Raw genomic sequence first — 13,316 nt, 5'->3', positions numbered from 1 at the left:
GTACAATGGAGATAGGAAATGCAGCAGGCCCTCTCCGTATGCACACATCTTTGTGGTCAAACCACCTTTTAGCTGTCTTTTTGGTCATGTGAATGCAAGAGGAAGATGTTATCTTAAACATACTTACCAAAATTACTCCAGCTAATTATGTCAGCATGAACAGAAAGTAGTCGGACAAAAGGTGAAATAGAAAATATGTACATATATGTATAAAACAAGTGCAAGTACAAAAAATGTAAGATGTCACATCAAAGAATGGTTGAGGAGAACATATTCATTGTGGAAAAAAAGATTGTTTTAGGGGGTATGTTGTGTCCTAGAGCTAATAGCCAGTTAATCTTGCAGAGAAATGACTTCACTTCCAGTTGATGAGCTTTGTTACAGATTTAATCAAATCATGACAAAAAAAAGGCAATCGAAAATTAGAACCGATTTGATAACCTATATGTGAGGCTTGGTCAACTGTTCTAATTTGAGAAAACAGGAAAAATTTGACTGGACTGAATTTCTCGTTTAACAGATTTTGACAGAGATCAAAGTCACTAGGTGTTTCTATGGGAGAGGGGCCAAACTGCAGACATACCCTCTCCATATCGAAAGGAGTTAGCAGAGGTGGTACAGGGCATCTGGTTAGGATGCCACCTGGTCGCCTCCCTGAGGAGGTTTTCCGGGCACATCCTACTGGGAGGAGGTCCCGGGGCAGACCCAGGAATCACTGGAGGGATCATAGGTCCCTTCTGGCCTGGGAACGCCTCGGTATCCCCCAGGAGGAGCTGGAGATGTCTGGGTTTCTCTCCTGGACCTGTTGCCTCTGAGACCTGACCTTGTCTGAGCGGATGAAAATGAATGGTTTAAGTAGGGTTTGATTTAGTGATTTCACTTATTAGTTATTTATATATTATTGTGTGACTTTTATGATTTTACCTGTTTGGAGCTGAACTAATGCTTGAAATAACCACAGTAGACCACCCTCTCCAGTGTCACGTCGGGTCAAATGACCTTTTGGTGGCTTTGGAGAGAGTAATGTTTACTGTTTTGATGACTTCATCACTATCAGTATGAGTATATTCTACTTTTAGAATATTTCCAAAACAGACTTATTTCCCCCCGGTTCTACTTCTTGCAGGTAATCATCATCCAACCAAGCTGTATGCATTAAGGTAACTCCAACTTCAACCAGGCGGTTGAGTGTTTGAGGCACAGATGTGAAATGAAGTGACAACACTAAAACTGCAGTGTGCAACAACAACAAAGATGTATGAGAAAAAAAAATTAAATATGTTTTTCCTACTAGTACTGCTACTTTCAGCAAGTAATCACATTGCTCCATGAACTGTTATGAACTATTCATGTCTATTTTTAGCAGGTCCTTCTACTACAAAGGAGAAAGCCATATCATCAAATTAATGACATATAGAAGAATAGTACTGAAGGTGATGAAGAAGAAGAACGTGCAGAGATCTGGTCGAAAATAGCGTTTTGCAAGAAGTTAGAGGATATATATCTGAAAAATGGAAGCTCAGACTTTTTACATATCGCAAGAACCAGTATGTGAATCAGCATGAGAAACATGAATCATGAGACAGTGAAGTGGTTCCGGGACCAGCAAAGGCAGAAAAATGGGAACAGACATCGACTGAAATAGCTCATGAAAAGCAAAGCTTTTTTGGAATGACATTAAAGTTACATGTTTTCTCCTTGACAGTTCATTTATCCTGCCAATTTGGATAGTTTTTGTTGATAGATAGTGAGTGGAAGGCATTTGAAATGGTTGTCATCTCCAACTTGACCGCCAGATCTCGGTAATTGTTGCACATTGTTCCGTTAGATGGACCGGCAACCTGTTCAGGGTGAACTCCACCTCTCGCCTGATGGCGACTGGGATAGGTTCCAGCCACCTTGTGACCCCAAATTGGGTTAAGCAGGTATGGAAAATTGATGTATAGATGGATGTTCTTCCAGAGAACTGTCTCCAATTAGTGAGCCACCTAACCTAACCTTGGAGGTTATGACACTTACGACATTATTCCAAAGCAGTTACAGTTATCTGTTTGAGAGTAGTTTGAGTTTTATGACGTTAACAATTATTTGGATTAAGTTTAATACTTAAAAAGATTTTTTTCCATTGTCCCAAAAATGGAAATATTGCTATTTGTACAGAATTAGAGATAGTAGTAGGTAGATTTATACATAATGGACATTGCTAGACTGGCTGTTTCCAGTTCTTATTCTGGACCTTTTAACCGCATAGTGACTCCAACTTCATATTAATTATTAAGATATGAGGGTGAAATGAATCTTCCCATCCAAACCAAAGAGTGGTGAACAAGATTATTTCCCCAGATGTCTTGATGTTTCTTTAAGCCTCACATATATAGCAGATTCTGAACAAATGCAGTGTTACACGTGACATCTCAATCATGTACAACCAAAAGAAGATGCAGAACTTAGGTCTCACTTTCCTAATACAACAGAGGCATTTCACAGTTCATATGTGCATGAACACACACTCCATAAAATAACCACAGCTCCAGTTTCAACCTAATTATATTATCCCCCCATTACACCCCATTACAGCCACACTTGAACAACATGCAAGCATCAGCCTGGCAAAGTCCCCACCCGTCTCTACTAATAAACATTATCTCTGCATCCTAAAAGCAATGGAGAGGATCAGAGGGAGGCCAGATTTAATCAGAGCTACTTAGAGCTCACTGTGGGGTCTGCAGAGAAGCCAGTAAGCAAACACACAAGCATGCACTACAAGGAGAAAATCTTCACAGTCATTTTTTGCATACCATTACCTCATAGGACATTAGCAATATCACATATAGACCTTGAGAACTACTCTGACCTGCTGGGCTATAATCTGCCTTTTTTTTCCTACCTATTGAGGGTCCTTTTCTCTGAACGTGCAGAGCTGATCACTTTCACATCTAGTCTTGATGTGCAAATAAAAAAATAAAGGAGTGTCAGAACCATGTGAACACACATTTATGAATCAGGCAAAAAGAGTACCTATGCACATTTCTGCCTTTCAGTGTACACACAGTTTTAGTCATGGATCTACACTCAGTGATATACATATGGCCCCTGCTACCATAGGTTGGTTACAGCAAACTGACAACATCAGCATCTATTTCCCACCAGCTGCATATGTTTTTGTATGTGAATTGATTAAATATGTGTAGTTCCCTCCTTTCTCTCGAAAGCCTCCACACCAGCCTCCGTGTTATTTAAAATGTGTTTGCCTCCAACTGGCACTGTAAGTAACAGCGTGCCCTGTTGAAGTGACCGATTCCCCTGCTGCATTAATGTTGTCAGAAATTCACATCACTAAGGGACATTTTTGTCTTGGACTGACAGTATGAGATGAGACTCTCTAAGTTCCAGTCTGGTAACCTGTCACAGTTGATCACTGTCTTGTCCTAGTGGGACAGAATCAGTATGATGGGACTTCATCTTGTCGCATCTCGTCATTTAATTTCCTGTTGCAGCTTTTTGTTCCTTGCTATCAACAACAGCCACAAGTCTTCATTGTTATTTTCTACTCCTTGTCCATTTCATCCATTCATGCATGCTGTAATCCATTTCCTTTTTTCAACTCCTCCCATCTCCTCCAATTGCTCCTCTTATCATTTTAATTGCTCTTCTTGAGTCCTCAACTTACTCTGACACCTTCCTCTAATCTCTCTCAAAGCAAAGAGAAATAAAGGATGCATCCTACAGAGTTCCCAGTGGGTTGGAGAAAAATATTGGAAAAATCATGGGAAGGTCATATCGCTGAACTCAATTAAATGTTAGTGGGTATTCTGTGAGAACCTTTAGGTTGGTCCCAACACAAAGCATGAATCTGAGTAATCTACTAACGCTCCTGTAACAGTATAATTTTTTGTAAACACTTTTTGCAGCAAATTATCATTTATTACTTCTAGAAGATGTGAGACAGGCCTCAACTCTGACAATGTTTAAATCCAGGCGGAAAACAGTTCTTTTTGGCTGTGCGACAAATGAAAGTATTTTATCTGCACTCTTCGCTTTAATTGAATTAATTAATGATTATTTTTTATGAATTATTTTATTTGCCTTCTTTTGATTTTATGTAGCTATGTAGCGATTGTGCTCTAAAAATAAATTTGCCTTGCCTATTAGTTCTTGTTACGCGAATTTTAGCCCATTCCTCCCGACTAGATTTCTGTTACAATTGACAGTTGCTTCATGTCTGAGGGTTTCCCCTCCTAATGATTCTCTTCCAGGTCCTACATGAATCTTCTGTATATTAGTCCCACTGGATGTAACTTTGCTGTGAGAGGCAACAGAGGCGATCCTGGCTAAATTTACGCCCTGGGCGAACCATCCCTTGCCCCCCCCCCCCCCCCCCCACACACACACACACACACACACACACACACACACACACACACAAAAAAAAAGACTTACCCCGCCACCAACACAACAACATATTATATTATTTGTATTATTTTATTATATATAATCTTAAATTCAAAAGGTACAAAAAAAATGAGAAAAAAACATGATAAATAAATTAAATACAGTATATAGATATCAACACAAATCCTTAAATAACCTAAAAATACTAAAAATAACCGTTAACCAATGTCTTCTTGAAATACTGGTGATGGTAACTTCTTCCATCCAACTCATTCCTGGGGAAAACAAAGTCAGCAGGTACCTCACTTGGTCCTCTGCAAACCAGCTGTGTCCAAATTCTGTCTGTCAGAACTGAAGGCCAATTAGCAGGGTCAGTATACAGAAGCTCATCCTCAGGCACAGGATTTGGTGGGATTTCTGGTTGGGGCATTTCTAATAAAGAGAAAATGGTATTGTCATTAGTATACATGTTATTCACAGCATTTATAGCGTTTACAAAAGTAAAGAATTATGCAAAAATTATGCACACATACACCACAGTACACACACAGACACACAGACACACAGACACACACACACCTGAGGAGTCCTGCAAGGAACATGAGGCTGAGGCTGAGGTAGATGGCTCGAGGACCATCCCTGAAGAGGCCTGTGTGGCTGCAGAGGCAGATGGCCCCTCATGAGGGTCCAGGACCATGTCTGTGGAAGTGTTTGTCTCATTTGGCCAGTGGGTGCTCCAGCTCCAAAATATTTCAGAAGTGCCCCTGAATTTACAATTAAGATACAATATTATATAAGTTAGATCACACTAACATCACACATGCATCAGTTACCCAATTAAAATGACCATAATGCACATTTTATTAACATTTGTTAACATCCTATTAACTAAGCATAACACACTACAATTTAGTTAAAAAGGTATACCACATGTAGCTTACAAAATGCAATGTCAATGTACATTAGAAGTTATTTAATTTAGCATATAACTTATAACAATAAAAATAATCCAGGACTTCTGTGTGAATTTGCACTTGTTGTGTTGCAAACACAAACTAGACTAGGTTGCCTATGGGTGAAATTAGTTGCATGACATGACGCCTCAATTCTAATTCTAGTTTCTTCTCTTTCTAAACTGGGCACCTGATGGCTTCTTCGGTCTTTTACCATGATGATGATCCAAGATGACTTGCCATTATTACCTTTGCTTTTCCCATTAACACTGTCCGTTCACCCGTCAATCAACCGGAGTCAAGTGACGTAAACAAATTCACGTAGATGACTGCACAGATTTTTTTTAATTTATTTTTTTTTACATTTTTCACATAACCCAATTGATTACATGAAGGTATACAATTCATTTTAGGAATGAAATACAGTTTATTTGGATTGGCAGCAGTTTGTGTTGTGTGGCCTGGGATCAGTCTATCCCCCCCTCCCTCTTGCCTCTTCTGACACACACAACCTGTATGACTCTCAGCAGCAAGTTGACGTGACAATGAGGGCGCCCCAGAGCCCACTCCGCTAACTTGACATGGAAATGAGTGGTAGTCTAGAAAACTGGCGATTTTTTTCGTTTTTGAGGGCGCTCGTGCGCCCTCACATAGAGTGCGCGCCCTGGGCGGTCGCCCACATTGCCCATAGCAAAAACCGGCACTGAGAGGCAATTCTAAGTGGCAGCCTCTGTAGTTCTTAAGATTCTTGTGCCAGTTTGGCCATTTGAGGCCAGATTCCTCATTATTTTTTTGGTCTGAGCACAATGAGGGCTATGGAAAAGCCTCCAGCTTGCACCTCTTGAGCTAATGAATCTTGAATTTTTTTAGATGCGTTTCAGATTATTATCCTGTTGTAAAAGGCATCCTCTTCACATCTTTAGCTTTTCCGTATGCTGTGATGTTTATTTACAGAATACGTTTGTATTTAATTGAATCTATTCTGTTCTCGACAAGGGAAATATTCAATGTGCCACTGGCTGCAGCACAAGCCCAAAGTGCAAGGCTGATTCACCCCCGTGCAGAACAGTTGGATGGGTGTTCTTTTAAGCACTTACTTGTTGTGGCTGAAATATTCGACATCAAATTCATTGGTTCACTGAACAGGTTTCAGAAATGTTGCCTCGGTTTAGTTTATTGAAAAACCTCTGATGTTGAATTCTGCTGTGAGAATGAGAGAAGGTTTGTGGTTTGACTTCATGTCATTTGGAGATCAGTTCTTCTATTCAGCAAACAGCCCACAGGTAAAGAAATTCTGACCAGTGGTCCCAAAACATCTGCATGGCTTTCTACACCATGCACATTGGTCATATGTAAACACTAGAATACTGTTGACATTAGCACAGAGACCTTTACAGGCTGTGCAGCTTTTGGTGATGTGGAAATTCACCTCACGGTGCACAATGCAAACGGGTGTAGGTTGATCAAATTCTAATATGTCATTACAGAGCTCAGGATGTGCAGGGTGATGTGCGTGCAGTGATACTTTGTGTCTGTGGCAGCCATTCTCCACAAAAACTCCCTCGTACCATCTTTGTGACAGGCCAGAAGAAGCATTATCCAGAGGCAATAGAAATGTGACGGGCATGAACCCAGCACACACAGAAATGTGACAGCATTACACATGGTCGAAATGGTCGAAATGACTGAAGATAATCATTTAAATACCAAAGGGCATGAAAATATTTTCATAAAAGAAGAAATTTAATTTTTAGTTGATGTTATTGTTGTTTGGTTTACAGCAAACTTACAAATACAAATACACACAATGGAAATATGGAAATAATACACAGAGCATGCAAATGAGAGTCCAATCATGATATTCTCGAATAACTTCTTCAAAAGCTAAAGAAAAACATCCTTAAAAATGTAAGGCTTTTCAAGCATTTTTAGAAAATATATAATTCTCATTTTAGTCAATTCAACAACAATTTGTGGTTTTATCAAAGCAATATGATTTACAGGATATCTACAGCACATCGATGTTTAATGCATTTGTTACACATTGCTTTCAGTGATAAGTATTTATGTGAAAATCTGCTATATGAGTATGACTATCCATCCTCTCAGCTGAGTAAAGGTGAGGCTTTACATTTTGTATCCTCGTGGTGCCCTCACATGAGCATGAACTCTCATGAATAATAAAATGTTCCATAGTGCCTCTCCCGGAATGACTCTGGTATCTCCCAGCATTACAGCATGGGTGATTCTGTCTCGTTTGCTGATTTGGTGACTCACTCACATGGCATTAGACAGAAGAGGAACGGCTGGAAATGACTCATAAACTTTTGTATTTTCTATTTTCGGAGCATGAATGAGCAGCAGAGGGTTAATCTTGTGGATCCAAGAAAAATACATCCTCAGATGAAGACATTGCTGAAAGCTGTGACCCAGAAGCCAAAAAAAGAAATTTCAACAGGCTTGTACAGAGCTACCCTTTGCAATAAAATATTATGACTATTCTCAATTTGTAGAACTCCCCTAATGCTTGCTTTTACAGGCTAAAGTGCCTGATCAAGCTGCAGACTTAAGACGATCTGTGTTCTATCAACCAACTTCTTTTACCTGTCTTCTCAAAGTGATTAAAAAGTAGGAAAATAAAGCTGTAGTCTCAAAAAAAAAGTTGAGTCAGTGGCGCTCTCATGGAGAGCAGCTGCTTCTGTTCACCTGTTATGGGGCTGACCAGTTAGCGTAAAGAATGAGACTAAATGTAATTATCTGGGGCAGAACATAGAGTGTGATGCTGAGCACATGAGCCTCATGGAGCAGGTCAAAGCAGAAGCATGAAAGGTTGCCGCTGCAGTTCAAGTCCGAGCTGAAAACCAGCACGGAACGGTGCTGGCTGTTCGGGCTTTAATAATATAACTCATGCTGATGATCCACAGAGGTTACCTTGTGATAATCTCATATTTACACTATTACCAAGCTTTTGCTTTTGTATTTCAATGCCAAAACAGCTGACTTGATAAGATAGGTGGATAATGCTATAATAGCTATAATTTACTTTGAAATTATGTCAAAACCATCCACGCCCAAAGAAAAGGAGGCAAGTAAAGTAACAAACCCAAAACATGGGGAAGCTCAGAGTTCTTGTGACTGGCAAGGACTAGCTGCCATATCAGCTGCAAATGAGACGCATTAAATTACGTGAACTGAATGCAGATAACATTTCTAGACATGCTGGGAAAGTATTTTACCTTTACAGCATAATTTACAAATTAGGGGCTCTTATGTGTGCAGGGAATAGAAGCTGGGGGCATCTTTTGACTTGCATATCAAACACAGAGTCAATGACCAGAGAAAAGACAGAAGTGTCTCTCTTGTCTAGGAAAAGTATTTAAATTTTTGCAAGTTTTTATAACAAAACTATGTAAACTGAGACCTTAAAGGACATAGAGGGTGACACAAGTTAACCCTTGGCTTAGGGTAAGCTGTAGGATAGTATTGGTCATGCTCAAGGTTAGAGCAAGTCTGCAGGAAATGAGTGCACGTCCTTGTAATAGCTTCTGAGGTCTAAAATAAATGACTGTGTTCTGAGAGAGATGCCCCCCGTACACTGTTACGCCACAATGACTCAGTCTGTGGTCGACATCAGCACACCTCTCGGGCCAATTGGGTCGACAGTCAATACCCAGTCTTACGAGAATAAAAGCAGACTCAGACACACACATCGTCTATCCAAATAGAAGAAGAAACTCAGAAAATAGACGAAAATCTAAATTACAATTTCTTATTTCCAGGGTTTACCTGCACTTTAAATGTAGGAGGGGAACTGTGTTCAGTGTAGAAGAAACACTGGTCACATGTTCAAAAGCACCATATAAGAAGACTACAGTGACAACACGATTACTGTTGTCAGCGAGTCTTGTGCATCAAACAATACAAATTATCCACATATTTTGCCCCTTCTGTTGCACAAAAACACTCAGGGTCACATCTGTTGGGTTACGACACAAACTGTAGCCATCACTGTAAGGGGGGTAACTTATGTGAGTCATATAAGCCAATTTGCCATTTTGACCTCTATCTAAACCCTCTTTCGAACAGAGGACAATACTTTTCCATTATCACCGTCTCAAACTTTGCCTTGAAACCCTCTTTTGAGCACAGTAATAAATAGCCCTTATGTGGCCTGACCTATCGGTCTGAACGGACATAAACCCCAAAACAAAAAAAAAATTACCTCAACTAGATCATCAAGTAAGCTGACATCAGATGTGCTTTTCAGCCTCGTAAATAATATCAGATCACGGCAGAAAAGTGATCTAACAGTAAAACCACGGAGGCTTTAAAGTGATAGCCAACACGGAGAACATAAAACTAAAACTAAATATTCTATGCAACTATGGGTTCATCTGTATTTATTTGTGTATGCACAAATGCATTGCCAACGACTTTGTGAACCACACTCATTGTAGGAAATATACGTTTATAGTTAGCTCAAAACAAGCACAAAAAGATCATAGGACAGGGGTGTAAAATGTGAAGAAACAATGGGTTCCTTGCTTTCCAGAGACAATATTAAAACTGCCAGTTAAAAGATGGGTGAGGTCCAAGAAAATTATGGGTTCACTGGAAATCCATCACATGATGGTATCCAATTGTGTCCTGTATTCAACCTGCAGGTGCTTAACCCACCGTGACCTGATGCAACATGGGTATGCTTTTACATATGAGAGACATACACACAACTGTTGTAATTTAAAAATAAATTTTGATAAGCATGAGCTCAAACTTGATATCAACACTAAAAACAGAAAGTTTAACGTGATTAATGGTGTTCGGCTTGATGGTGCTGGTTTGAATCCCTGCTGTGGCCTTTAATGTTCTCAATGTGTGTGTTTTTTTTCCAGATACTCTGTCTTCCCTCCACAGTCCAAAAAAATGCATGGCAGGGTAAATAGTGCTTCTAAATTGAGCATAAGTATGCGCATGCATAGTTGGTTATCTCGGTTTTGGCCCTATGATGGACTGGTGACCTGTCCAAGGTGTACCATGATGCTCGCCCAATGGCAGCTGGGATCTATACACCCCGCGATGAAATGTAAGATTCACTGGGTCCGCTATGTGAATACACAAAAACATGATGCCACAAAAGATTAAGAAAAACTATTTAGTCGTTATATTATAGTTGACCTTTTCAGGGTGTGATCCTTGTAAAACGTGTTACCGCTGACACCTACTGTAGTATGAGCCTCCGCTTAGGAAGGTGTGGTGTTAATGTGTCTCCCTGCGGTCGTGCGCAGCTGGAAGGTGGATGGCTGGGTTAAAAGAAGAGTGCGGATAGTGTCGTGGTAAGTTGACCTGGGTTTGAATCTTGAGCCCTCCGCATGAAAGGTACTACCTCCAGTAGGGGTCCTTAGGCAAGACTGTTAGAGTCTTGGCCATAAGTGGCTAAGTCGCTTCGGATTGAAGCGTCTGCCAAATGCATAAACATAACGTGACATTTAAGCCTCCTCTGCAGTATGTGTCAAAACAGTAACATTAGAATATTTGTCTACTTTGAATTGACACTCTTGTGGTAAAGAATAAAAGCCAGCAAGCAATTATTCCTACTTTGACAAATAATTTGATAAACTTTACTCCTCTCTTTGAGGTTCAGCAGCTCCCTGAGGAGGGAATTATCCAGAACACTGGGAAGACGACCAGAGGGTCCTCGTGTCTGTGTACACTGTGCACAGCGCAGCACAGACTGTGTATATGCAGTACTTCACAAACCAGATGACGCTTTCTGCATTCCTCATTTTTGCTGCGCATACCCATACTTTCAAGGAGGCCCAGTGTTCCACTGTTCTTTTCACTCCTCATATTCACTCTCTGTCTCCGTCTCAGACACACCTCGTGATCCACGAGTGACAGTGATGTCCTCTGTCAGCTCGGGACATGAGAACAGGGCCAGCAGCCATCCAGCATGGAGGGAGGGGAATCCCTATGAAATAAATATTGCACACATTTCACTCAGGGAGACAGGCAGGGAGCAATGAACCTCGTTGTTCACAGCTGTTCACATTACCGAGTGTGGAGAGGGAAAATATAAGAAGATCTGGATAAAGGCAGATACAGAGCGTGCCAGTGGATACATGGTTATATGTGAATATAAGTGAAGCAGGCAAAGCTTGATGCCCTCACCTCCTTTTTATATACCAGCAGGATGGAGAATCCATGTACCCTGTCAGCGTGGGACGGCCAGCACAACACACATGCGCTCACACTCGCATCAGTGCATTTCTGCCTTTACACACAAGAAAGTGGAGACAGCAGGTGCATAAAACCCTCTGCTCTCTGCACTAAAGCAAAGGCAGAAAGAATCCCGTCTTTAAAATTGCAGAAGGTATGGTGTCAAATCATTATTCATAACTTTGTGAAATATCCACAGAATCACTGATGGGGCGGGGGTGGGGGGCACACGTGTGCATGCCTTCACTGAAATCTTTGTCCCAGAACACAGAAGCATTCAGGAGTCAGTACATACAGATTATAAGGTTATTTGCTGCTAATGAAGATCTAATCCATAACACTCACACGTGCAGCTTTGTGAGGACACTTTACCGTTTTACATTTGTAAAACCAAGTTTGCAAAGCCAAGTTGGCTTTGCATAACATATTCAACCACAGATGACTAATATTCTTATATATATATAATATTCCCAATATGTTCTCACAACGTAAAACTTCCCCTTAAAATTGATTTGAAATCTAAATGAGCTCAAGCTAAATGCTGCATATTCATTTAATTTGTTTCACTGCTTTTACCTACGAAATATAATTGAATCCAACAAATGAAAAATGTTTCAGCCCTTGTAGGCATAGATAAACCAAAAATAAAGAAAAGTGACAGTAACCAGAGGAAGCCACTGCAGGGCATACAGCGGCCTTCTCTGCAGCACTGCTAATGGCCTTCAAAAGGTTCAAATAGGTTTCTTGTGTAAAAAAGTCTTTCTTATTCGTCCTCTGTCTTTGACCTGAATTTCACAGAGTTGGAGAAAAATTCCTCTTTTCATAGAACCAGCTGCCTTGAACTTGTTACCAGTTTGGGCAAAGCCCCAAGACAGAACAGACAGCGACACACACGAGTGACCGGAGTGCGACTAACCAACCAAACAGGACACTCAATCCAGAACTTTAACCAGTGGGACCCCTCTCGGCTAACTACAGCTCTACGGTACGAAGAAAATCAATTAAAAAAATTGGATAAATGCAAAAAGATGTAGTTAGATATGGTATTAGGTGTTGATTAGTTGTTTTTGCAGGTATAATTCAAAAGTTTGACCAACAGAATTCTGCAACATCGAGATGGGCTCATCAACCATCAAAGTTTGTGCAACTTTGCACAACCCCACTCAGGAAAAGTGAAATGGGGTGAGTTGGAAAAAGAAAGCAAGACAAGGCAAATCATGCGTTTCCCGGAAGTAAGTGGGCCGACAGCTTCAGACAGAAATCCCCCATCGCTTCCACTTCAATGCGGTTGAAGCAGGTTAAAGGAGTGGGTGGTGATCACAGCAGAAGCAAAGAGCCAGAGGAGGTTGGAAGGAAAGATGCACAAGTGACAAGGCAGTAGAGAGGAAGAAAGTGGTGAGAGCAGATAGCTGAAGGAGAGAAGAAAGAAAAAACAGAGGACAGTGCAGAGAGAACGCGGTTACTGACGGAAAGGACAGGAGTGGTAGAAGAGAGTGATAGAAGAGCAGAAGAGGCAGCGTAAGAGACGCATGAAAAAGGAAGCAGAAGCAGATAAAAAAAAAAAAGGTGAGCAGAAGCTGACAATTGGAAACATTCAGAAAAAGGGACAATGACTCATCAGGCTCCTGATTTCCTTTCACAAAAATCTATCATTTAAAGCACTGCACTGCAGTTTTGAGGAGCCAAAACATAAAAATAACTGTCTGCAGCCACAAGATGAAGAAGGAGCCCAGCAGCAGATGGAGAGTCCCCAAC

Source organism: Odontesthes bonariensis, chromosome 13 (genome assembly GCF_027942865.1).
Source record: "Odontesthes bonariensis isolate fOdoBon6 chromosome 13, fOdoBon6.hap1, whole genome shotgun sequence".
NCBI lineage: Eukaryota > Metazoa > Chordata > Actinopteri > Atheriniformes > Atherinopsidae > Odontesthes > Odontesthes bonariensis.
This window is presented reverse-complemented; position numbering follows the sequence as displayed.